Below are 27454 nucleotides of genomic sequence, written 5' to 3' on the forward strand. Positions count from 1 at the left end.
AAGCATGGAGATTTTACATAAAAATCTAAACAAACTAATACCCTTGAAAGGGGAATGGGGACTATCTCTCTGGGCCAACACTGCCCTGAACCAAGAGGCTGCAGCAGAGTGTCCGCTGGCTCCATGACAGGACTTGTCCTTAGTCCCCATTGCTCCTGGTTTGATTACAGTGAACTACTTTCCCCTTGTAGATGACAATCCGAGAGCTACCTAGCTAGCTTATGGTTGCTAAGCTGGTTAGTAACAGTGCCAGCATCCCTGAGCCACTGCTCGCTCTCAGTATGTGGTTCAGGGAATGTGGGCATGTGGGTCCTAATGTACAGCCTCACCAGAATTACTATGGCCACAAGCCACCTCACAGACAGAATGTCCAAGGGTGCCACTTACCACGTCTCCAGCTCCTGGTCCTAATTAATGGTAAATGTTCATAGACACATGACCACACAAACCATGGCCTGCCCACAGCAGAGCCTCTTAGTAAAAACTGAAGAACGGTAGTTGAGTAAGGACAGTCACTTAATGGGGATGACACTACATCTTTTCTAAGTGATTCAGGAAACACCTAATGGAAAAATTAAATACTTTGTAACAATCCTGTCATAGAGATGAGATAATAGGCCTATATTCTTGTAGACAATCCCTTTCTTTATATAATAAAACAAAATAAATAAATATTTTATATATATATATATATATATATATATATATATATATATATATATATATATATATATATAAAATACACACACACATATACATACATACATACATATATGTGCCTATCGCTCTACAGAAAGATTTTTCTGAATTCTAAACCAGGACACACGGTACAACCAAGAATTGTTTTTAATGGACTTAAGATTTGAGAATTTTACATAGAGGTCTTATTTTTGTTTGTTTAGTCAGGCAGCAATAGTTTAGTAAATGGATAAAAGTCAGCTTTGGCTACAATCACTGCCACCTTGTAGCCACCATTAAATCGTCTCCTACAGTCCACATTTGCTTGTGGGGTTGTTCAGAAGGGAGGCCCACTTTCTGTGTGTTGGTCCCCAGAGTCCTCCAGAGGACCTGAGGATTCACATCCAACAGTGGGAGCCAACTATAAATAATTGAGAAGCTCATACATTATGTATGCCCTGGGGCTATGATTACCTTCTTGGCCAGTGCAGGCCAGTTCCATGTTCCACCAAGCTCCAGGCACTCCTGCTGTTGCTGTCTGAATACTGTACCACAGCCAGACCAGACCCTCTGCACCCTTTCCTTGTGGCCGGAACAAGGCAGGCTTATTGTGAAGCATTTTCAGTAACACCTACAAACTGACCTTTTCCTCTTCTGTGGTCCCTTTAGGCCAGCAGCAGCACCTTCATTAAGCAAGGTCTCCCTGGGGCAATAGTTTCCCCAATCTTGAGTTGAAAGGAGTGTTATGACAAGTGATAGTAATTACCGGCTTCTCAGGTCTAACCCCACCTCTGCTCTGTGTTGGGTATGTTACCTTGATTAGCTCAGCTCTTTCAGATGAGGCCGGGAAAAGTCAGCTAGCCCACTGCAGGTCCCTTCTGCCAGCCAACTCTGGTGAAATGAAGCAACCCCCATGACAGGAACCACTGGAAGCGGGTGGCCTGGGTCTGAGGTGCCTTTGAAGCTGGCCAAATGCCTTGGAGAGAATTTATCGCTCTTCTTTTGAAATCATCTTCAGGACCCCGGGCACATTCTTCCCAACATTATCAATTGGGTAGATCTACTTTCTTTGAGTGTGGATTTGGGTTTCGGATATAGACATGATTCATTCATTACCCTGTGGTGTTTAAGGAACTTATGATGCAGCTGGGTAAACCAGTTGGCTCTGAAACAAACATGATTCCATGTAACACGATTATTGTTCCATCCTCTAGGATGATCTAAAGTCAGAGGATAGGGCTCTCAACTTAAACTTAGAGGCCCTGGCACTTGGGGGTTCAGATCCTGACTTAGCCACAAAAGCTATGTGGTTGTGGGCAAAAAGTATTGTCATAGTTCCTAGCCACGTTCTCTGATCCTCAGGCAGAATGTAACAAAAGAATGTTTTACTTAGTGTGGTGGTTTGTGGATGAGGTCTTTTCATTTGCCAACGTTCTTATGATCCTTTTAGTTTGCCAACTTGGTGACTTCCAGCTCACTAAGAGATAACAGCAATGATGGGGCAGGGTGGCAGGTAAAGTTTGTTAAGAAATGCCACCCACGGTTGTCTTCTGGTGACACTCACATGTACATGAGCACATGTACACAAACGCGCGCGCACACATACACACACACACACACACACACACACACACACACACACACACGAGGTGGGGAAGGGGAGAACCACGTCTATACAAGGCCTAAAATGCCAGCAATTCAGGAGGCGGAGGCAATAGACCTGCAAGCTCAAGGCTTGTGTTGCAGAGTAAGTTCGAAGTCACGTTAGACACCATAGGTCCTCTTTCTAAATAAAAGATTCAAGGTGGGCTGGAGCTGGAATTCAGCAGGAGAGGACTTGCCTAGGCTGTACTTGACCCTAGGTTCAATTGCCAACCCCTCAATAAACGAATGAAGTGGATAAACACTAGATGGCTACGCAGTCACGTGGGAGAACATTCTATAGCAAGAAGGAGCCATCTTGTGTTTAATGTGCACAGTGTGAGCTGTGAGAATGTTGCCCAGAGGATCATCCTGCCCCCATTATCCATGCTAAGAAAGAGAGCACGGAGAAAGTGGCATGCTTCTGTGATCCCAGCACCCAGGAGTTCACGTTCAGAGGACAGAGTTAGAAGCCAGCATGGGCTACATAAGCAGGAAACCCCGTCAGGAAGCAGAGGAAAGGAGGAAGGGGGAAAAAAGAGGACTGGAAGATTGCCGGTGGTCCAGAAACCACTTCCTGCTCTCTGACAATTGCTACTCTCAACTTCCCTCCCAAAGATAACTAGTCTCCTTATAACGCAAACTTACAGCACCCTGCTTCAAACTTCCATAATACGGGGAGGCATACAGCAGCCCCCTTTTATGTTTGAATCATTGCATTCAGCATTTTATGTGAGGCTCCCTCCTGCTGTTGCTGATAACAGATCCCCTCCAACACTGGATGTGAAATTCTATTGTATATGTATACACAATTTGTTCTGCGCTTGACAGCCTCTGGATCATTTCCAATTTGGGGCCAATATCAATAACAATTACATGAACCTTGTCCCTCATGTTTTCTAGTGTATGAGCATGTGTGTTCTCTTAGGGCATAAAACCTATGTGCAGACTCTTTGGGTTTGAAGTTGGCCTGTAAGCCTCACTAGATGACGCTGAATAGATTTGCAAGTGGCTGGACTCACTTCCACGCCCAGCCGCAGCCTAGGAGCCTCCACTGGTTTTACATCTTCACTAAGGCCTTTAGTGTTTTAAAACTGGCATGCAGCAAGATGGCAGGTAGTGGATTGTGAATTTTCAGTTTTCAAATCACTAAAGAGGTTGAGATCATACTTCTTCTGTTTATTGTCCATTCAGAGGACCTCTTTATAAATATCTTCTCAAATACTGTGCCCCGTTTACTTGCTCCTTCTGTCCTTTCCTTATTGACTCGTAGCTGCTCTTTGTATATTGTAGATAGGAGCCGTTTGCTAATTGACACTTGTAGGTTTATTTCTCTTCCCTCTCAGAGTTGTGGGATTTCAGTCTCGAAGTCACCCTTCATGTTTTGTTTTGTTTTTTTTTAGAAGAAGTATATTGATACAGGAAATTGTGTAAGGGCCACACAATAAGCTACACGTACTTAAATGGTAAAACTTGATAGGTTTTCATTCAGTTGTCATTCCTCTCTTGGAGCCACTGTCCCTGCTATGACTGTTTTGTTTTGTTTTGTTTTGTTTTGTTTTGTTTTGTTTTGTTTTAAATAATAATAGTTTGGTGTTTTTAGATAAATGAATCTCACAGCATGTACTCTTGAGTTGCTTGTTTGTTTCTTTGCTTTTCTTGTCCTAGAGCTTTTCATTGAGCACAGTAATTTTGATACTCATCAAAATTATTTTGTGCATCAGTAATTCTTTTTATTCTGTGGCTTTGCACTGTATAATAGAAAACAGATTACCTGGTGAATGGTCACCAGATTGTGTCCACGTTTTGAATATGATAAAAAGGCAATCTAGGTCTCCATTGGGGCACATGTTCTTAGTTCCTTTGGGAATACCTGGGCATAGGGCAGGTCTCTTTTGACCTGTAGTGTCACAGTGTTTTCTCATAGTTTGTGGCTGTGCTGTTCTTCCACCAGCCATGGGTGTGGGTTCCAGTCTCTCTACATGCTCACCAGCACTTTTTATTTATTTATTTTTTTGATAGCTATTCCAGTGAGTGTTCCATCATCCGCTTGGCATTCCTTCCTTGATGGCTGACAGTGTGGACATAGTGTTCTGTACCCCTTTATGTCTCTGCAGCATCTCGGCAGATCTGTCTGTCTGAGGCATCTGTCCGTCTGTGTTCTTTTTGTGTGTGTGCTTATTGTTGAGTTTTAGAGTTTTATATACTATGCCTGCAAAGCCTCTGCCACATATCTGATTTGCAATATTTTCTAAGTCTGTGACTTTTGTTTTCAGTCTTTTAAGATTGCCTTTTGTAGAGCAGATTTTTAAATTTTTTGATGAAGTCAAAATTATGGATTGTGCTTTTGGTTTTTATCTAAGGCAATTTGCCTAATCTAACAACACAAAGAATTTTCTCCATAAATTTTCTTTTAGAATTCTTATAATTTGATATTTTACATTGAAATCTAGATTTCATTTTGAGTAAATTTTTGTGTCTAGTACAAGATATAAATTGAAATGTATAATATTTCATATGGCTGCCCTGTTGTTCCAGCACCATGTGTTGAAAATATTTTTCCCCACTTACAGCCTTTATATATTTGCCTTTTGTATTTATGTGAATCACTGATCTTCTGTGTTCACACTGGTACAAACCACAGTCTTAGTTATTAGAGAGCACTGATATCGTGTCAGAATAGATAATATTAGTTCCACAAATTTATTCTTTTTAAGGCTTTAATTTTTTTCTCTAATACGTGTGTTTGTGTTCGTGAGTGTTTTGTGTGTGTGTTTGTGTAAGTGTGTGTGTGTGTGTGTGTGTGTGCAGATACACAGTTGGAGATCAATGAACAGCTTTTGGTGTTCTTCTCCTCATCCTTTTATGTGGTCCCAGGGATAGTGCTCAGCTTGTTTACTTGGTAGCAAGTGCCTTTACCTGCTGAGACATCTTCCCCAAAATTGCTCTGTATAATCCTGTCTTTCAGTGAGCTCTACTGATGGAGTTTGTTGTTGTTTGTTTTTGACAAATTTTCTACAAGAAATCTGGAACCCACTTGGCCAGACTCTCTCCAGCTTGGATCCAGCAAGAGCTCTTGTGCATTTTAGTTTCCCTGCCCCTGAGCAAGGCATAGTCTTTGTTAGTCATTGTTTTTTAAAATACCTGATGCCCAAGGGGAATGTTAGTGTAAGCAGTAAATGGTCAACTATTGTTGTGAACTGCTGACTGTGTAGAGTCTGACCTTTTTGGGAAAAGACTAGATTGGACTTGTTGGGTCAGGAAAACTCAAGTGGAAGAAAAAGAAAGGAGTGCCTGTTCATACAGCAGTGGAAGTTAATGGGCATTGGACTTGGTGTGTGGCAGGCATTGCTAATCCTCTGATAAACTAAGATGCTACTAACTTCACTTTCACCGCAAAGATGAACAATTTGCTGCGATGGGCCAGTGTTTTCAGCAGGGCCACCTTCAGGAGCATGTGCAGTCTCCTTATGCAGAGCCCTATTTGTGTCTGTGTTGCTTGGCTGCAGAAAGCCTTGCTTCAGTGGTCCCATGGTGCTTGGCTTAGTCATGCTTGTACAGTCTGTTAGGTGAGTGTATTTAGGAGCTCATGTTGGTTGACTCTTCTGCTCACATCATATGGAAACTCTTGAGAGCTTTAGCTTTTTTTTTTCTTTTTTTAAGTAAGGAACCCTGAGTCTTCATAATAAAGTGCACATGGAACAGATTTTGCAGGCCATGATTCGTGAGCAAGTCCACGACTCTGCCAACGCTTTACAAAGGAAGCCAGGGACAGTGTGGCCATGTTGAAATACAATTTTATTTCTGGACATAAAAAATTGAATTTTATATAATGTTAGTATATCACATAATATTATTTGGGTTTTTGGGTTTTTGCTTTTTTGTTTTGTTTGTTTGTTTTGGGTTTTTTGTTTTTGTTTTTGTTTCTTTTTCTTTTTTTCCAAGACAGGATCTCTTTGTGTAGCCTTGGCTGTCCTGGGCTCACTTTGTCACTTTGTAGACCATGCTGGTCTCAAACTCACAGCGATCCGCCTGCCTCTGCCTCCTGAGTGCTGGGATTAAAGGTATGCGTCACCACACCTGGCTCTCACATAATATTATTAACCTTTTGTTTTTGTGATATTCCCAAGCATTTAACACTAAGTAAAATTTGCAAAGCCTTTTAGCTCTCAAGTCATCTAGCCAGTGGGTTCTGTTAAGACTGTAGATAAAAGGTCACTTTCTCTGCCCCAGGGACACCAACTACAGCAGGTAACATAGGCAAGAAGTTTAGAGCAGGATTTTTTTTTCATAAATGTTCTATAGGAGAAAATTCCCTCAATGGTACAATGGATAAATATGGTAGAGTTTACTTACACACAACATATGGTTGGAAGAAGCAAGCCATGAAAGGAAACATGCAGCATGATTTTATTCATGTGCAGTTCAAAAAGAGATAGAAATGCTGAAGCCACAAACAAAAAAGAAAAGCCAGGAAGTGGCCATAAGAGGGTCCCTTGTGCTGGCCTCTGGGAGAAGGAGGTGACAACGACGACAATGGGGAAGCCTTCCCATCCTGGCAGAGCTGGGTTGCTAATGATGTGCTGCTTTCTCTGAATTGATCCTTTGAATTATGTTATACATTTTATGTCTATATTCAGAAATGCGTATCCCTTATACGTTTCTAGTTTCTAACCCAATTTTGGCATATAGAGTCTCACTGGAGTAGGGAGACGCATCACAAGGCACGTGTTTCTGATGTCCTGAGATTCCCCTGATGTGGCTGTGAAGACCTTTGGCACCCGTCTGGCCCTGGGCTTTGCATGTCTCAAGAAAGGTCTTGGCTTTTCTACATTCAACTGTTTTTCTTTTCATTTTACTTTTGTCTCAGACACTAGTACTCTCTGCCAAATTCCCTCAAGGTCAAATTCACATTATTTTAGGCTCCATTGTATTGAAGCCTTTCTTATTTGGCAAGTCTATTTTTCCTAATTTCAAAATGTAATTATAAATAATTCAATCACATCGCACTGGGTGAAGGATGTCTATGTTGGCCACTTTCCCTTTGTCCTCTCTTCTCTAGGGTCCTTTCTCTTCTTTACACTTTTACCATCTGGCTCTCTATTTGTGGCCGTGTGCTGCCATTCTCCTAGGTAGGGGTGAGTGAAAGAAACAGAAGCCTAGATTTGTGGTTGAAAGGGAGATGAGTGAGAGAATGAAACAACTGGTGGCGTTTGAATCTCCATCCAACCTATGGCCCTCCTGTGTGCTCACAGTCAGTGACCTGGCCTCTCTGGCTCTTCTGATTCTGTTCAGAGACATGGAAGTAGCTGCTAGGAACAGTCACTGGGAATTAGACACACAAGGCCAACGTGGGACACATTCAACCAAGCTCAGCACCAGTGTTGACTGTGTACCAGTGGGAAACACAAGCAAACATGAGTTGCCTGGTTCCTTTCCTGTCTTCCTCTACATCCTCCTCCTCCCTCCCTCCTTTCCTTTTGCTTTCATTCTTTCTGAGCTTCTTCGACAGTTTTTCTCTCTCTCCTCATTGATCACCTCAATTCTGAGCATTGGCCAAAGAGAGACAAAGATAATCAGCAGGTTGGTGATGGGAAAAAATGTTGGTGGGAGGATTCTGTTCATGAGAGAAGAACCTTCTCATTTCCTCATGAAAATGGGTCTGTTCAGATCTAGAAATCCAAGATGACAAGGCTGTTTCATAACCTGCAGAGACCCAAGCTGCATGGAAACTGTAGAGCTAAGATTCACTTCTGTATAGACCACTTTTAACCCTGTCTATCAACATTGGTTTTCTGCTTGTTTGTTTTTTGTTTGTTTGCTTGCTTGCTTATTTGTGGGGTGTTGTTGTTGCTGTTGTTGTTGTTAAGTCAGGGTCTTCTATAGCATCAGAGGCTAGCTTCAAACTCACTATGCCACCAAGGCTGGCCTTGAACTCCTGATCCCCCTTGGCTCCGTCTCCAGACTGCTGCGATTACAGGCTTGTGCTACCACACCCAGCTTAAAATGTTGGGTGTTGTTACTGCTATGGTTCTTGTGGTTATCACTGTTTTTCAGGACCATGCCAGCATGAGCAACAGAAGTTCTAAGACTATTAACTGCCTCATTTGCCAAATTCACACCAAGTTACAAATGGTAGAGATGGTTGTTTCTTCTGGCATTTCTAAGTGTCCCCTGTCATTTTCCCCTCTAAACATTTCACTCTGCTTCTTCCAGAGTAAACATCATTATAATTGCTTCTTGTTCACATCTCTGATATCCCCATGGCTCTTGCCGCTCTCACTGGTGGATGCAACACCTCTGAATTTACTACCATCTGCAAATATCATTAGCTATTGTTTATTCCCTCTCCCACACTATTAATGAAGATGTTAATTAAGACCAGAACGAACACTGACCCCAGCAGCAATCCACTAGACACTTATCCAACTGGATAAACTTCTGTTAGTCATTACCCACTGCTCATAGACATCACCACCCTTCCATTCCCTTCATCTGCTCATTTGCAAGAGACTGGGAGAGAGAATTAAGGGAGCCCAGAATTATTTAAAAACCACCATTCTGATACTCAGGGTCTGGGAAAGGGATTCCGAGGAGCATCCAAGAGTGGTTGTAAGTAGTGCGCCTGCCTGCCTGCCTGCCTGCGAACTGGAGGTAGCCTCCAGAAACATTTGGTAATTGACTAGCTAAGGTTCTGGGTTTCTAAGAATTTAGCAAATCAAGGTGAGGCTGGAACACAGCAGGACAGATCACAGAGTTCTCACAGCAGCAGTTTCCTTTTACACTGGAAAAAAATCTGGGGCCCAAAATGTCAAGTGATTTGTCCAAGTTTAGGAACGGCGCCTATATTGGAACTCGGCACCAGCTTTCAGAGCCTTGTCCCACCACAGTTCAAAGGTGTTGTTCTTGCATTACAGGTTAGCATTCACCTCTTCAGTCTCATACATGAACAATGCAGAGTCTGCCAGCTTCAATTTGTGGTCTTGGTAGGAGTGAACTCCTCATGTACTTCATAAAGGAGAGAGCACTGTATGCTACAATATACTAGTAAATCAGTGTGTCTAACCCTCACAAAGTATTGAAGCCACTCAGATGGGGATGGAGATATATATATATATATATATATATATATATATATATATATGTGACTATTCCATATTCCTAGAAATTCTGATTTAGTTACATTGAAGGGAAGCCCAGGCACTGTTTTGGTTTTCTTTGTAAGATTTATTTATTATTGTTTTATATGTACTAGTGTTTTGCCTGCATGTATGTATGTGCACTTTGTGTGAGAAGTACTCTTGAAGACCAGAGGATAGTTTCAGATTTCCTGAAACCGGAGTTACAGATAATTGTGAGGCACCACATGGTTTCTAGGAACTGAGCTCAGGTCTTCTGCAAGTCTTTTTTTTTTAAACTACTTTTCTTTGCTTTATGACTTTTTTTTTTAATTGGTTGTTATTTATTTATTTTACATTTTGTTAACAGCTTCCCTTACCTTCTCTCCTCCCAGTCCCTCCCTCTTACCTCCCCTTTCCTTTCTCCTCAGAAGAGGGGAGCTCTCCTGTGGATATTAACCAGCCTTGGTAAATCAAGTTGCAGTGAGACTAGGTGCATCTTCTTCTACTGAAGCTTGACAAGGCAGGTCAGTGAGGGGAAAGGGGGCCAAGTGCAGGCCATGCAGGCAGCCCGTGTAAAAGTCCCACATGCACAACTCTTACACATGTTCTGCAAGTGTCCTTAACCGGTGGGCCCTGTTCTCTAATCTGTAGGCACTGAATTTTCTTTTTAAGCTCCTGGTGGTTCCTCTGCAGCCAGGGTTGAGAGAGTCTAGAGAGGGAAAGTGTCTCGCAGACTCCTTGATGGAGAGGTTTCTGTCCATAGGAAAAGTCTACAAAGAACCTTTCTAACAGCCATGAGAAACAGCCTGGGCAGGGACTGCTCCTAGGACCTGGGGTGATCTTTATATCTAGCAAGTTTTGTAAGCTTATTCTGTTGAAAACAGTGCCAGATTTAGAGCGGTGCTGCCTCTCAGGTTATCTAGGAGAGAGTTAGTGGTTTTGTACAATTTCTTGACTACTAGAAGCAAAGTCAAGCCGAGAACCGAGGGCTTCCAAATTGATCAGGAGAGTCTTATAACTTAACCCACTGGACTCACTGAAGCAACAAATGCCTTCCTGCCACCATATGGGAGTGAAACCATGTAGTAGATGACAAAATAAGAGAATACCATCTAAGGATTCTTCCTAGATGGGAGCCCAAAAGAATACAATAAAGGGTTTTGGAAGGCTTCAGGAGCTGTTAGCACACCGCCATCGCACTCTGTGTTCTTTTCTGTTTCAAACAGCTCTAAAGGACTAAGTTAAGTGATCACCAGCATCTGTCAGAACTGGCGGGCTAAAGGCCTGCGCTTGGTTGTGCAGGTTGTTCACAGCTCAAGGACACTTGGTACATGGTAGCTGACGTCTGCATGTGGGGGTCTTTCCAGGAAGAATAGACAGATGCATTTATAGTTTACAGAAAGGCAGCACATACGTGTCAGGATGCCCAAATTGTGTGGGGGGTGCGGGGGCACACAACAAGTGCTCACAGCCACACCCTAAGTCAGAGAGAATCTAAGGACAGAGAAACAAGAGCAGCATGTTGGGTGCGGAGCTAAGGGAGCGGATCGTCAGTCCACCTTGCCAGCATCTCTGTCATCTTGTGCCTCTTCATGGCAGCTGAGGTGGTGATAGAACAGGAAACCCACACAGGAGGCCAGGAAGTGTGGACCCGGAGGATCAGCAGCAAAGCACACAATAAGACCAGGGAAAAAGGAAGTTGGAGGCGGGAACTTTTTCAGTGTGATCCTTCTCCCAGCTTCAAACCCAGAGACTCCACCATGGCTCCCAGGCTCAAGGAGGACTCCCTGTCACAGTAAGCCAGAAGGCCTCTGCCAGTGAGTGCTTCCAGATGCACTGATGTGTGGCCCAGAACAGCCCTAGAATCATTGCTGGCTAGAAAGTGACTTCCCGGGAGGGGGAAGAATCAGTCATTTTGACACAAGGTCAAAATACCAAGAAAACAGTATTCCCAACTGGGACTGTTCTGGGCCAGCACGAGGATTGGTTAGAACACACCCTTTCTGTTGCTCTTTCCTTAGGCTGTCTGGCCAAAGGGCTCTGTTTAGCATGTCTCCAAGGGCAGAGCGCTAGATATGTCTAGAAGCATGCATGTATAGTTAGGTGCTGGAAAAGGGTTCCCCTCCTAATTTGGGAGTGGGGGGGGCAGGTGGGGGGCAGGTGAGAGGAACTGGAGAGAAGCATAGGTGATACAGCCCTAATGGCCCCAGTTGAGAACAGGGGACCTCAGGTGGCATTTGGGCAGAGAAGGAGTAGACTGCGGCTGCATGGCCTCCAGGGTTCAGACACTGAGTCAGTTTCCCTTAGGACATGACTTCGCCTTTGCTTATAGAGCTTGGGGAGGAAGCCAGCAGAGGGAGAAGAGAGAAAGGAAGAAAGAGTTGGAGAGAGGAAAGGAAGACTCATTCATGAGTCTCAAGAATATGGCATTTGTGCCTGGCTTCTTCATGTGGGAGAACCCTGTCCTGCATATGTTTTTGTCTGTGTACTACTGAAAAGAAAAGGGAAAGAGCTGGGGGGGGGGGCCGGCGGCGCGGGGGAGGCCAGGGAAACCATTTGTCCTGGTTCTGTGGCCTGAGCACACAAATGGGGTAAGCTGAACACACTCCTGGCTTCTGGGCTGTGGGGGCTCTCAGCTCTGCTTTACCCATCCCGCCAACAGCCAAACCCCCAAGAACATGTTCCCCTCTAGTACCTGGAGGAGCATTCTGTCTACAGTCCCTATTCTAAACTACTCTCTAAAAGGAACTGAAGGCCCTGCCGCCATTATCAGGGACCCCCTACCTCCCATGAGGGGCTTTGGGGTTGTCAGGCCTGAGACTAAAGCCAGCAAATCTTCCCAAGGCTGTGGGTGCCTCAGCTCACACCTACTGCATCTTGAAGAAGGGATTCAGGCCTTCCAGAGCAGACACAGACACCTCAGAAGGGATGCTGGCACAAAACGGGTTATTTGAAAGAAAGCATAAAAGGGCCCAAAGCTGTTGGCTGGGAGCTGCTTCCATGCCTGGCCTCCGCTGACTGCACTCTCCCTATGTCCACTCTTTCCTTTCTCTACTTCTCACTTTCCAGAGCTTTCTATTCACTTCACAAAGAAAAGCAATCCCCAGGCAAAGTTGTTTACAGTATTTTATGAAAGTTTGAAGGGGAGGGAGAAAGAGAAAGAAAAGGGCTGGATTTGGGGCCAGAGGGGAGGGGGGCCTGCTGCAGAGGAGGGGAAAGAGAGGGGGAGCAAGAGAAAGAGAAGGCAGGCATGCATGAGAGTCCCAAGCAGTGCCAAGCAGCGAAGAAAGGGGCTGCTTGGGGACGGGGAGGGAGCATGCCAGAGCCCTACAGAAAAGGAGCAAAGAGCTGAACAGGAGCAAAGGATGAAATTGAAGTGCAAATGGACTTAGGGTCTTCCTGGCAAAGACTGCTGCAAAGAAAATACAAAAGGGATGCCTGGAGAAGGCACCGCGCACGCGCACACACCGGTTCTAAGGAGTTGGACAGTTAAGAGAGCTGCTGAGATGGTCTAGGAGCTAGACATAAATAAATAAATGCCAGAAGTGTTAATGTGAGGGGGGATGGATAGAGGGGGAGAGAGAGAGAGAGAGAGAGAGAGAGAGAGAGAGAGAGAGAGAGAGAGAGAGAGAGAGAGAGAGAAGTGTCTGAGACAGAGTGAAATATAGTGAAAGAAAAAACAGGACACACACACACACACACACACACACACACACACACACACACACAGCCAGACCCCAAGAGAGACACAGAGCATCACACAGAGAAAGACAGAAAAGGCTTTGGGAGGGGGGTGATGGGGTGGGAGTCGGGTGAGAGAGAAGGTCTCCAGTCGAATGGGGAGACTTGGCAGGTGGACAGGAGCAGCCGGCCAGGCCCTAACTGCACTGCTGTGTCTGGCCTATTGTTGTCTCAGAGGGGGAAGGGGAGTTGTTTGTTTGTTTTGTTGTTTGGCCTCTTTGTCTCTTTTGTTCCAAGCAGTTAGTTTGCTTCTTTCCCAGACACTGGGCTGATGGAAACCTTTATGGATTTTTCTTAAAGGAACAGCAGCAGCAAGTGCACCCACAGAACTCATTTCTCAACCAGGTCCTACCCAGATAACCATTTTAGCTTTCTTTATTTCTTCCTTCCTTCATTTCTTTTTTTTTTTTTTTTTAGGGGGGGTGGGTGGGTGGGAGGGTGGGACGGGGCAGGGAATCGTATTTTCAATGTAGAGTCAGTGTTTATGCTGTTTTGTGCCTGATTAACAACTATAAGCTGGTCAATTTCTTGGTACCCCTTCCATGGTTGCCAAGACTTCAGCGGAAGAAAGGGAAAGAAAATAGGAGCGCCTTATACAGGCGCGTAACATGAAAATGACAAACACCCTCGCTCCCTTTCCCTCTTAATCTAGGCCTGAGGATTAGAAGCACAAATGCTAGGCAGAATAGGGGCTTTGAAGAGAGAGCTGGGTGGGTCCCCTCTCAGCCCAGCTCCCTCTTCCTTGGGCTTCTGAAAGTCGGCCTGGCAGCACTCACTAACAACACACACTCAGGCCAGAGGTGCTGAGGCCCATGGAGGGCTACTTCTAATAGAGATGTAGGGGAAACAGATGCCCCTCAAGCCCGACTCTCCCCTAGGAAGAACTTCAGTCTCCTGCCTTACCTGGCAACAATTCAAGTATGTTTTGGTATAGAGGAGATAGCTCTTTTCCTCCTTTACCTGCCTCAACATCTCTGGGAGAAATCTAACATTCTGGAGACTCAAAATAAATTCAAGAAAGGGTTGGAAGCTTTACCAGGCTACACACAGGGGTGGAGGTGGGAAGGGGACAGCTGAGAGATGCTTTATATTGGGGCAGCCACAAATCAGACTGCAGCTTCTGCCCTAGAGAGTACTGGCTCCCAGCCGGTGAGCTGGTGCTGGTGGTAGTGGGAGGCTCTGCGCAGTTAGATGTTCCCCTCTGCTCCATAAGAGAAGAGTTGGGGACTTAAACAGCAAGTTTATGGAACCTTCAAAGTTGAGGATAGCATAGGTACCTGAAAATTTCTCTTCTCTTCCCAGGAACAGTTCACTTAAAAGCCACAGCAGGAGTTCCCTGTTTTGCTTTGAGGGTCCAGAAACCTACTTTTTAATTTTTTTTTTCAGGGAACCCTTAAGGGAGCGTTCTCTAATAGAGTTTTGGCTCTAAAGTTGACCACCTGTCCTGGTTTGGGCTTGATGATGGAGCTCTCACCGGCCATGGGAGGGAAAGAGAGCTTGGTTCTGGCTTTGAATCAGGGTTGTGCAAAGCACGTACATAGTTAGGAGGCCAGCTGTTGCTTGACCGGAAGTAGTAGAAAGAGACCCTGCAAAGGGAGATGGGAATGAAGACCGTGGTGCTCCTGCAAATGCGTGTAGTTTCAGACTCATCGCGCGCAGCTGACCGGCAGCCACCTGCTTCTCAGCAAAGAGATTAAACGAAGTCTGACCCCCCCCCACACACACACACACTGGTTCATCCCTCAACCCACTTGCCCCAGGATGTGACAATGGCCAAGTGTTATCTGTGCCTGGAGCTAGGAGTCCGACTGCCACCGGGAAGAATCGAGGCTAAGTGGAAGGTCAAGATCAAGTTCCATTTCACGCCCACCCGATCTAGTGGTGGAGGTGGTTAGAAAAGCCAGCGCTCAGACCCAGGAGTAGGCAGCCCTGCTGACTAGGGCGGATTTCACTCTGTTCTCCACAGGCGCGCCCCCAGAAGCACACTGTAGATCTAGTTTCTCTGGTGCTTTCCCTGCTTTCCCGTGGGCTTTTTGGCTTGGATGTTGAAGCCTAGAGGTAGTAAATCTGGACCCTCAAATATCAAACTTCACTAATCCTAGACAAAATAACACATTAAACCGCCAGTTGAGCAAGTAGAGGTCCTGCCTATGTTCGAAGTCTCTTAGTTCAGTGCCCTGAGTTGGGCAACCCTAAGGGAATGGCCTTGGTCTCCTCTGGTTCTCCCTACCTGCCAGGAGCTTGGGACAGTAAAGGAACATGGTATCTCTGATAGTGTTACTCCTCTTCCTAAATAGCTACCCATTTCTGCCTCATGCAGAGGTGTGTGTGTGTGTGTGTGTGTGTGTGTGTGTGTGTGTGTGTGTGTAAGAGAGAGAGAGAGAGAGAGAGAGAGAGAGAGAGAGAGAGAGAGAGAGAGAGCGCTAGTGCAACCTAGACCAAGACCCCAGAAAGACAGATTGAAGGGTCTGTGCTCCAGTCTAAGGCAGGGTGGAACCTTAAACAAAATTAAAGCAAGACAAAATAAATTTGAAACCCAGACTACAAGCACGAGGGTCCCCAGCTGTAAGCGAGCCTTGGTTGGAGAGGGCTGACCCGCTGAGGGCCTCACAGAGGGGCGTTCGAAAAGAACTTCGTGGTCTGCTTTTCGGTGCCTTTTGGGGCTCCCTGCCCGTCTGCGAGGTTAGGACTAAGGAAAGGTGAAGGTGGCTGCTGGGCCGAGAGGACACTGGGTGAAGGGGAAAGGGCAGCTACTTTTCTCTCTCTGCCAGAGCCAGCTGAAGCAAACTTTAAGGTGTCGGGGCTCCAGAAAACTTTGGAAGTTTAGGTAGCCTGGCCAGTGACAGAGGCTTTAAACTAGCCAGCACTCCCTAGGTGGGACAGGGAGCTGGGAAAAAGAGAGGGGGGACTTTGGAATGCTCTAGACTGAGGGTTGGTGACAGTGCGGCGCCTGAGCGGGTCTCTAAGGAAAAGGGTAGGTCATGGCCAGGGTTCCTGCCTTAGAAGGCAGTGGAAGGCGCTGTCTCCCCGAGCATCTTAAGTCCACCCGGCTGAGGGACCGAGTCCCTCCTCCCCCGCCTCCCCAGCGAGGGCGGCTCGAGTCTAGGATCTTTGAGTCACTGCTAGTGCTTTCTCTGACATTGCGCTTTGAGTCTTTGCGCACCGCACCGCGTGCACCCGTGGCCCCAGGGGAAAGATTCTGGCTAGCACTCCCTTGGGGGAGAGGGCCGCGCTGGCCTCAGATTGTGCAATCCTGCAGGAGCAGAAGTCGGGCGGTCAACTTCTCCCTTAGCTCCCGGAAGGAATCGCAAACTCGCCGGGGCACATTGCTTTCCCTCACCGCTAAACGCACCACCAGAACTCAGAGTTCAATTCTTTTGCTCCAAGCGCAGCGCGCCCTTCCTTGCCCAGGGCTAGAGAATTTTGAGGAGAGATCTTCCCAAAGGAACCCATCTCTCTAAAGGGTTCTTTAGTAGTAACTCTTTGCGGGTGGAGGTCAAATAACCAAATCGCCGCCGGTGGGTTTGCAGCTGGAAGCCAGTTATTTAGGCTCGTTGAGCCTCGGTCCTAACGGATCAGCTTAGCAACGAGGAGGATAAGTTGACGAATGAAGAGAAAAGATGATTATCTCATGTGATTCGCACATCACGATTTTCGTTCCACGAACAAAAGTCTGTGTCTTGGGCCCAGCTTCACGCCTGCCCACGCACAGCCTTTGATATTTTAAGCCTGGGTGAAACTACCTGTTGGGGCACTCTGCAGCCTATACTCCGATCCTCCTCTCCTTAAGCAGTCTGGAGACTTGGAACTGTTCAGGGGTAGTCCAGAGAAGGGACAAGGAGCCCGAACGAAGGGCGGCGAGCGGCGGCGGCGGCGGAGCCTGGCGATGACCGGGGAGCTGTACCCGCTCCTCCGCCACGTTCTGCGGAAACTAAAAGCCGCCCCAGCCGCTGCGCGCAGCCGAACGTCGGCACGATTCTCTAAGTTCGGGACCACCCCCCCCCCCCCAGCGTTGTTGTGGATTCTTGAGACTAGAGCACGTCCGAGTCTCAAAAACAAAGAGCTGGGGGTGCAGTTTGCTTGGCTCCGGCGCCCCGACAGTGCACTCCATGTTTCTCTTTATGCCGGAAATTTACTCAACTTCTCCAAGTACAGAGCAGGCGACGGATGCCGTCCTGTGGCAACCCGAGGGCTGCCCCAAGCTCCTGAGCCACTTTGCTGGAAGGAAGTCACTGCTTCGAGGAGTAAACACACATTCTTAGCCCAGCTACCGAAGAATGGTCAACTAACCGAGACCTTCTGAGTCTGTGCAGAGAATTTTTAGAAGCTAGGGAACAGGGAGGCTCATATGTCCCAGGAACCTGTGGGAAAGACATTAGGGGCTGAAGTTTCGCTTGGAAAGTGCTGGGCGCAGCCCGGCTCTGGCGCACATTCCCCAGTCTTCAGGCAGCAGAATTGCTGCGGCTGCTGGAAGCTTGGGAGCTCAGGCTCTCCAAGGGGTGTCTCTGATGCGGGTTCCTGTTTTTTGGCAGCGAAACCCAATAGGGTTGGAGAGCACTGATATTTGGAAGAACCTCACCAAGGGTATCGTTGGAAGATTAGAGGAGACCTAACAACTTTCCGTGCAGCTGGGGGACGGAGCTGTCGCATTTAGTTTTCTAAAGCCACGCATCCGCATCCCTAAAGGCCACCATTTATTTGGCTGCAAACGAAATGGGCACAGGTATTAGGAAACTGGGGGAGGGGGGGAAGGAAGAGGGTAAACCTCAAGATGTTGAGGACTCTCTCTCCTTTTAACAATGAAGACCACAACGGGGCTACGTGGAACCGAGCGAAATTATCAGCGAGACTTTAAGAACACGGGAATGGAGGAAGAGATTGAGACGGGAAACTAAAAGATATCTCAGAGCCCTTTGCGTGCCGCAGTTAATCATCTTGGCAATTTTCACTTGATCTGCCTGTGTGTCTCATGAGTCCAGGCCTTCCTGACGTTTCCCTTCCTTATTTAACTCCTTTCTGCGCCTGGCACTAGCGGCTTCTTTGGACCTTTCGGCAGCGTTGGAAAAAAAAAAACTCTTACAAACTTGCCCAGTCCACACTTGCGGGTGGACTCTCCCCCCAAGCGGATCTCCGGGCTGCCGGGAGACCCTCTCCAGCAGAGAAGCCCGGAGTAGTAAGTTTTCGGTGCTCACCTCCGGAGCTTTTGCTTTATTTCAGTTCAGTGGGAGGGGACGGCACAACCCCCAAGAACAATAAACAACGCTGCTTACTAGCGATACACACTACGTGCAGAGAAGAACCACGTAGAAAAGCAAGCACTGAGAGAGAGACGTTTTAACATGTGGTCAGATTTTTAGGGATGCCTTTGAAAGTGACTTGCAAAGTACAACCATTGGCATTTCTCTAAAACTACAGAATTACGCGAACAGGCGTTGTCAAAATGTGCTAGTTGGGGCGGTGTGGTGTTTATTTATTGGCGTTTGCCTCTGGAGATCAGGAGCTGTTGCTACCTGCCCACTCCTTGGTGCAAATCACCTTCCCCATCTTAAGGTCTCGTTAAAAAAGAAAGGTCTTCCAGGTGACAGTATACTGTGCTACCGTTATTTCAGATGCCCCAGGAGTACTGCAATTTTAACAGGCGCTGCCCACATTTCATTTGAAAGACTCACTCTCTCTCTCTCTCTCTCTCTCTCTCTCTCTCTCTCTCTCTCTCTCTCTCTCTCTCTCTCTCTCTCTCTGTGTGTGTGTGTGTGTGTGTGTGTGTGTGTGTGTGTGTGTGTGTGTTTGGGTGCTGACTGCACTACGACTGACTGGGAACTAAGGATTCCTGCTGGGTGCTGGTAAAACTGATTTTTGCTCTGCCCATGGCCTTGGGAAAGGGCGTCCTATCTGCTCTGAATGCCACCCCCACCCCCATGTCAGAAAATCTGCCTACAAATATTGGCACCGAGCTCCAGAGACAGGCGGTGCTACTTTAAATAGGAAGGAGACCCGGCAGGCGAAAAGAAAGTCACAATCTTCCTGAGGGCCAGACTACCTGCCTCCAGTCACCCAGAGCTCAACCTCAGACAAAGGAGACACCAGAAATTCTCCTCTTCTGAGCAGAGCAGCCCTTGTATCAGCTGGATGCAGAGATCTCTGTTTGAGTTTAGAAAATGAGTACGTACGGATGGTTCTCGAAGACTCTGACCCTTAACCTCCTGTGCCCCAGCCATCCTCTCTGCTCCTGTTCAGATAGACGGAACCATTGGAAGAGATTTGAGAGACTCTTGTAGGCAGTAATGTTCCTTTTTTCCCCCAAAGCAAGCAGGGGGAGGGGGAGGGAGGAGTGAGGGGGTTGAGGGGGGTCAGGTAATCTGATTAGGGAAAGTCTGGGCTCAGTCCTAAACCCTGAGACAGATCGCATCCTGGGAATTAAGGTGCTGGCTGTCACTTGTCCCTGGACATCCCAACCTTCAGTTGTGGCCCCTCAGGGGGGAGAGCATTCCTCTCCTCTGGAGTTGACTGTGGTGACAACTGCACCCCGGAAACAGCTGAAGCCGTTTCCCACCTCCCCTCAAAGCTAATGACCTTACATAATGACATCCTTCATTTGTTTCCCATCTTTCTGTACTTGCCTAGGAGCTGGCTCAGCAGTCTCTTCCTGACCCTCTTAGCCTACAAAGCAGTTTCTCCTAGGAAGCTTCCTGTCAGGTAAGCCCAAGCTTGTGAGACCTCCTCCTGCAGAGTGTGACTAAATTGTAGACAGCATCTCAGGAAGTTCTGGGAGGCGATGAGCAGATGGCCTTGACTTTCCAGCAGATTTCCAAATCAGCTGGCCTCTGTCTTGGCATTTTGACGAAACTGAGGCACAGAGAAAGGATTTGACCCAAGGGTGTGGATGAAGCTGAGAGCAGCCTCAGATGTCTTGGGTTTGGAGCCCATTTGTTCAGTGTGAAGGAGGCGCCATCGCTGACAACCAGCTACTGTTCCGTGAGTACCAACTGTGTGCCAGAGCATGTGCCATCCAGACTCCTCTCATAAATCATCTTCCCAGTAGCTCTGACGAGCCTTATTAGCCCCAACAAAATATAAAAGATATGATAGCAAGACAGGCATAAAGCAAAATTTCTCAAATAATATAAAAGAACAAAAACTGAAAGTAAAAGCCTCCAACTCTACTCTGTCTCCCAAAACACCATTTATGGCTTTCATTTCATTGGCTGACTGTGTACCTGACAGATGTTATTGTCATTTTATGAATGGGGAAGTGTAGGCTCACAAGCTAACACAACATGGCTACCTGTCTCCAGGCTCACTCCTTCCATTGCTCTGTGTTAACTAGTAAAGCATGGGAAAAAGATGTAAGTGATGCCCTTGATAACAAAAAAAAGTTATGGGATGAGAATTGATACCAGCTTTTCTTCTTCCATTTTTTTTCTTCCTGTCCTATTCAGGAGCCAAAAAAGTGCTAGATGTTTTCAGAAACTGAGACCATATTAATAATTACTTGTAATGGTTGTATTCTTTTCTAGGCCTTGGTGTAATTGTATAAACTAGTCTCTTCCAAGCCTTATAACCGAGACCCCAAGGCTGCCTCCATCCTGTGATGAGACAGCTGGAGCATGCTCATTAAGTGTTGGATTTCCCTGACTGTCCCTTAGAGTTGTTGGGAGATGCCAATGAGAGACAGGAAAAGGACTGTGTAAATTTAACTTCTCTATATATAAATGTAAATGCTGCTTTTCAAAGATGTCTTTAGGACCCTCTGCACACTTAGCACGATGGAGAACTGGGATTTTTTTTTCTTGAGATGGAGGTGAGGTGTCTCCCTCTTGTAACTGGCAGTGTAAACTAGATTGTCCTCAGATTCACGGAGATCTGCCTGCTTCTGCCTCCTGAGTGCTGGGATTAAAGGCTGTGCCACCATGCTCAGTTAATCTGGGGACTTTGGAGAAAGCTCGGCTTTTGGTTGTTGATGGGCACTAAGGGAAAGGAGTTGCTCATTTATCTGTGGGAATGGGAGCACTGGGGTTTTCATATGGGAAGATTTCAGCATGTGTGAAGACAAGTTGGTTAGTGCATAGAGAGATGCAGGCACACTGTACAGAATGGGTGGCTAAGAGTAGCAAAGATGCAGTCTAAAAGATGCTTAAGCCTGTCCCTTTGACTGTTAGGGGCACATACTTGTAAGAGGGCAGCAGCTTTTCAGAAACAATTACTTAATTCATTTCTCTCTCTCTCTCTCTCTCTCTCTCTCTCTCTCTCTCTCTGTGTGTGTGTGTGTGTGTGTGTGTGTGTGTGTGTGTGTGTGTGTGTATGCACGAGCGCACATACACACACACATGCACGCACAAAGCAGATTACGTGCCATTTTTCATCTGATGCTCATTTTGTCTTGATCTTTTTTTTTTAAAAAAAAATCTTTGTTTTGTAACTTTCTGTAGTTCAGTAACCTGATGAAAAGAAATGATAGGCCACTGGTAAGACATCCTAGGCTTAGCACAGAAGCCGCCATGAGAAAGGGATGCTAGCCCTTCCTGCTAAATCTTGCAGCACACACACAAGACTGTAGTTGGGAGAATATAAAAGGCTGTAGGAAGGAAGGAGAAGAGATTAAGAGGCCTGGGGAGTCATCTGGTTTCAAGAAGAAACTGTGGAAATAAGGGGGAAAAAATCAAGTTTCTTGAAGTCCCAGCCAGGCTTCAGAGCCTGTGTTCAACAAACGTCAGGACAAAGGATGTTGCGCCCCCTGGCGTTAGACTCACCGGATTCCAGAGATTTGTGTGGAGATCAGCAACCACGAGCTCGCTCCCTAAACCCACCACAGAAATGGTTCTTCTGGTTGCTAAGCGAATCAGAGTATACATTTCAGACTAGCAGAACCAAGTCTGCTTAAAAGCGGGCCCTTTAGGTGGGGAGTACCCCGGCCTGAAAACAACAACTTGTATCTGCGTGTGGATGGTGTTCTGGTTTGAGGGGAGCCATCTGAAACGCCAGAATCTTGTGTTCCTTGTCTTAAAAGTGAATAGTTTACAGTAAGATGTTTTAAGGGCTCCCTGAAGCTCCAGTACTGATGGAGTACCGGATACATGGTACACTGAACCATCTCTCCTTCGAGATTTACAAATGGGATTCTTTAATTTAATGTCTGTGCAGGTGCCTTTCAGCATCCAAAATTTCCTGATTCTGAGCAAAGAGTTTTAAAAGGGCAAAATGTATCTCTTCTCAGCACAGAAGCCCCTCACCCTCCAGTCTCTTGTAAAAAAAAAAACCCAGCCAGAAAGCTGGAGAGTGAGCACAACTCAGTCGCTGCTATTTCTTTTAAAAATAAAGTACTAAGTGATCTGCTGGAAATTCTGTTCAGTGTAGCTTGCGTGTGGTAGGTGTGAAGACATGCTTTAATTGTTTCAGGCACTAGACCAAAATCTCGCCCAGAATTAGCAGAGTTTTCAGCTATAATCAGGCTAACAATTTTCTGCAAATAGGTATGAAGACCAGACTGAGTTTCCATTGAAAGGTACAGCCGTCCCTCCTCTAGTCAGATGATCAGCCATGAGGAAGAGCCATGGCGCGCCTGGGAGTTCTCCACTCCTCAGACCTGTATGTCTTGTCTTGCCTCTGCCACGAGCAGTTGGTTATGCCTCTCGACGGCTCCTTCCTTCTGTACTGCCTTTTGACTGTTATCTCTGTGTACTGGGCACACTTTATTATTATTACTAAGTCTTAGGGATCACATGACAGCTCTGTGAGGATCACTACAGTAGCAACCTTGGGTCTGTAGCTGTGAGTGAAGTATGCAGCTGTGGTCTCACATAAGCTATGTCACAGGTTTATTTACTGTCTGGAAGAGGTGAGCTGGGAGGAAGGACAGCACCCAGATGAGGTGGCCTGTGGTAACTGATCCTTGCCTCAGGAAGGGGTAGACCTTGCATGAGCCATCACCAGATGGCTAATCCAGTGATTTGAAGCACTGTGTCCTTCTTTAAAAGAAACAAGTATGTTATGGAATACACGCTTCCAAAACTCATATGTTATACTCTCCTCCCTAGTACTTCAGAATGTGCTTCTATGAAGATAGGTTCATTTTTTAAATGTATGTATGTATGTATGTATGTATTTATTGTATGCACTTATGAAGGTCGGAGGGCAAGTTTCATGGGTTGGCTTTTTACTTTTTTTGGGTTCCAGGGATCACATTTTGATAATCAGTCTTGGCAACAAGCTCCTTTACCTGCTGAGGCATCTCTTATACCCCAGGAGACAGGTTCTTTAGAGACATAATTATGTCTCAGTGAGGTAAGCCTTAATCTAAAGTGGCTGATGTGATCCAGATATAATGTCGACAGAAAGGCCATATAAAGATACAAGGACAAGGACACAGAGACCAGATATGAGCCAAGGAAAGATCTTCAGAAGAAATCAACCCTGCTGATGACCTTGGTCCCAAATTTGACATTCAAACTGTGAATGATACATTTTCTTTGTTTAAGCCACTGGATTGTGTGACATTTGATTATGGCAGTACCATCAACCTAATACAAGCTATTATTTGGCACCAGGCAGTTATGTGCAGCCATTTGGAGATGCAGATCTTGTGTCAACAGATTTTCCAGTGTGACAGTCTTTTATTTTTAACTTTTGGCAGGAGGACTGTCTTGATGGGTATGCAACATGAGCAGCCACACTAGATACATTACTTAGAAATGGCCGTGTTTGTCTTGATGTTCTGAGTTCTCCCTCTCCAAATTCTTAATTTCTAACAAGGGTCCTGCTTTTTCATATTTGACCAGGCCTCCAGACATCACAAAACTAGTTTAGATGACAAATAATATAAATTGTAAGTAATGTGTGTATTAAGGTTATGGAAACCCAAATAAAACATGGACAGGGGCTAGAGGGACAATGGGACTTTACATTGCATTTTTTTTTGTCATTGTTGATAACTGGATTAAGATTTTCCATCACTAAGAAGGAATTTATAGAACCCAACCATTTGCCAGGGGTGAAGGAAAGGCACAGCTAGGATGCTGTGAGATGACCTAACAAGACCCTAACTATTTTCTTTAGTTAAGCCCTAAGAATTTCATAATACAAGTATCATTTTTTAAAATTGTTTTTTAATCTCTTTGTGTAGAGTATGCAAATGCATGCTTTTGTGCGCATGTGTACATGTGCACAGGCCAGAGGGCAGGCATCTCTCTAAATTTCTCTTCATCTTATTTTCGGAGACAGCATCTACACTAGCTGCCCAATGAACCCTGGGGACCCTCCTGTCTCTACCCTTACCCCCAGCACTGAGAGTACTTACATATCAGCACAGGAGACCTTCTTATGGGTACTGGGGATATGAATGAGGTCCTCACAGTTGCATGGCAAGTACTTTGTCAATTGAAGTAGTCCTGCAGACCCTCAGTGAGATTTCGGGTATGAGGAGAGGAGAGTTATGGTTTAAAAGGGATATGTTTTTGTGTCAAACCAACGAAGGGTTAAGTTAAGTTTGCCCTAACTGTCAACTTGGCATAAGCTATAATCACGTGGGAAGACAGGCTCAATAAGGGATTAACTACACTGAGTTGGTGCAAGTCTGTAGAGGATTGTCTTAATTAAGCTTATTGATGTGGGGAGACCCAGCCCACTGTGGATCCAACCATTGCCTCAGAAGACGTTCTGAACTGTAGGAGTGGAGAAATCCAGCCGAGCAGAAGCAAACCATTATGCATTATGCAAGCAAGCATGCATTCATTCTCTCTGCTCTTGACGGCGGATGCAATGTGACCGGCTGTCCCGGGTCCTGTCTTAATTTTCCCTCAATGATTGACTATGACCTTTAACTGTAGGCTGACTCAACCCCTTTCCTCATACGTGTATGCTGCTTTTTGTCATGGTGTTTTCTCACAGGATCAGAAATAAAACCTCTATGCTGAGCTAGATGTTCCTAGGTTCCTTGCTAGGTTCTCAGTTGGCATGAGTTTGTAGAGTTGCGCTAGAGGATGAAGTAACCCTGAGGCCACCTGTACATGGAACTGTCCAATCTTAGGCACATACTGTAGATAAAAAAAGAAAGATATGTTTCCATTTCCTGGAGCATGTCATAGCAAGGGTTATAATTTGGAAGAAAAGGTTTGGACCCCATTGAAAGAACTGCTGTCATCAGTGAGTCCAGTCTTGGGGCTGCTACGGAGGCCTTGCTTTTCTGGATATGCATTGATTTATAAAGCTGACAATAATACAGTGGAATGTTTGGTCTGGAGGCTAGTTCTATTTCTGCCCAGCACTAACTGGAGAGTGTAAATTTTAAAAGGAGTTGTTTCTTATGCATGTTTTATGCATCCAGGGAGTAAGTGAAAGGCTGTTTGAGACACTGCGTTTCTTGGAAGAAGGTTGCTATAAATTAATATAGAGCCCTCTTTTTCATTGCAGGCCCTCAGGACACACAGGACGATGCTTCCAAGTCACTCCCGGAACAGAACGAGGCTCTCACTGGCCTGTGTCTGAGAAGCTGCTTTCCCCCGCCTCTTCCCTGTAAATTCCCCAAACTCTCTGATTCATTTTCACTCTTCTCTACAGTTTGTGTGTAAAGAGACCTAGAAAGAAGATTGTGATGGGCTAAGAGTTGTGAGGCTGTGGCGGGCCAGTCCTGTACTTGGTACAGGAAGGGAAATTTCATCAGGCCTGCTCCTGAGTCAGGGATTGCAAAATATCCAGCTTCCCTTCTCCCCTCCCCCTCCATCCCCGTACCCCAGGAGACAGCCTCTCCTCCCCTCTTACTAAGAAATAGTAGAGTTTGGAGAAAGGGATGATCCCACATTTCAGAGGCTTGAAATTGTATAGTTGGCATTTCTGAGTTAAGTTCTAAAATATAGTACCCTTAATCATAGATAAAATAAGAGACGTCATCACAACTATTCATTTAAAAACCATTGTGTCAAGAGAAAAGGAAAATCATGCTGATATCCAACTATTCATAGAACCAGCAGGGCTGGAGCTACACCTCAGTCATGCAGGGCTTGCATAGCAATGCTCATGATCCAAGGTTCAGGCCCCACGCCTGCAAAAGAAAAGTGGGAGGGAAGGAGATGTCCACAGCAGCGTTTGCAATATGAGCAGAAAGGGGAAGGATAGGTGTAAAGTGCTTTGTCTGTACAGTCGGATGCCTGTCAGCAGGGGAGAGGTGTGAAATGATGGATGCCATGGAGGGACCGGCAAACATCTTCCTAAGTAAGAGAAGCCAATCACAAGGGAAAGCATATACTCCTCATCCTGGAGCAGGCAGGCATGCCTATATAGAGAGAAAGGACGCAGTTGCCTGCCACTTGGAGAGAACGACTGGATTTGGGGAGACAGCAGAGTGGTGTAGCGTTTCTTTGGGTGGTGATTTTTTTAAAAAGTTCCTGAATTAACTGAAGTAATGGTTATCCCTCTTGATAGCTGCATTTTAAAACCACCGAGTTTTACTTTTAAAATGGGTGAATTGCATATAGTACATTGATTATATCTCAATAAAGCCATGGATATTTTAAAAGAAATACCTTAAGAACCGGACTGTCTTTCTTTCTTTCTTTTATTTTTTTTTAAATATTTATTCATTTATTATTAAGAATACAGTGCTCTGCCTTCATGTATGCCTGCATGCCAGAAGAGGGCATCAGGTCACATTATAGATGGTTGTGAGCCACCATGTGGTTGCTGGGAATTGAACTCAGGACCTCTAGAAGAGCAGTCAGTGCTCTTAACCTCTGAGTCATCTCTCCAGCCCTGTCTTTCTTGCTTTTAGCCTTATTGCCTTCTGATAAACACTTCCAAAGTTAAAAGCAGATCCTAAGGCAGAAATGAGAATGTAAAAAAAAAAAAGGAGTAGGTTTCTTGCAGAGGTTCTGACCTGAGCATCACTGACTACCCACAATGCACATACCTACTTCTCCTCTGAACTTAATAAAAAGATGGTTATTCCTACAAATTCATCGAAATATATTTAAATGGTGGCTGAGGAGATGGCAAATTGTGGCTAAGAGCACGTACCGCTCTTGCAGGGGGTCTATCACAGTTAGGGTTTTTATTGCTATGATGAAACATCATGACCAAAAGCAAGTTGGGGAGGAAAGGGTTTGTTTGGCTTACAGTTCCACATCATAGTCCATCAATAAAGTCAGGACAGAGTCTCAAGCATGGCTGGAGCCTGGAGGCAGGAGCTGATGCAGAGGCCATGGAGGAGTGCTGTTTACTGGCTTGCTCCTCAAGGCTTGCTCAGTTGCTTTCTTATAGAACCCAGGACCATCAGCCCAAGGATGGTA

At 45.8% G+C, this 27454-nt stretch overlaps 1 long non-coding RNA gene across 1 annotated transcript in view; it reads left to right on the forward strand.

The window, feature by feature from the left end:
* LOC311594810 overlaps positions 1–26697 on the forward strand; it is a 37351-nt gene extending 10654 nt beyond the window's left edge. The window contains exons 2-3 of the long non-coding RNA XR_014778224.1: positions 19803–19874; positions 25584–26697. This is a non-coding gene — a long non-coding RNA (uncharacterized lncRNA). The remainder of the gene's footprint in view (positions 1–19802; positions 19875–25583) is intronic.
* The last annotated feature ends 757 nt before the right edge of the window (positions 26698–27454 follow it).

The sequence above is a fragment of the Acomys minous genome (genome assembly GCF_964271855.1).
Source record: "Acomys minous genome assembly, chromosome: 1".
NCBI lineage: Eukaryota > Metazoa > Chordata > Mammalia > Rodentia > Muridae > Acomys > Acomys minous.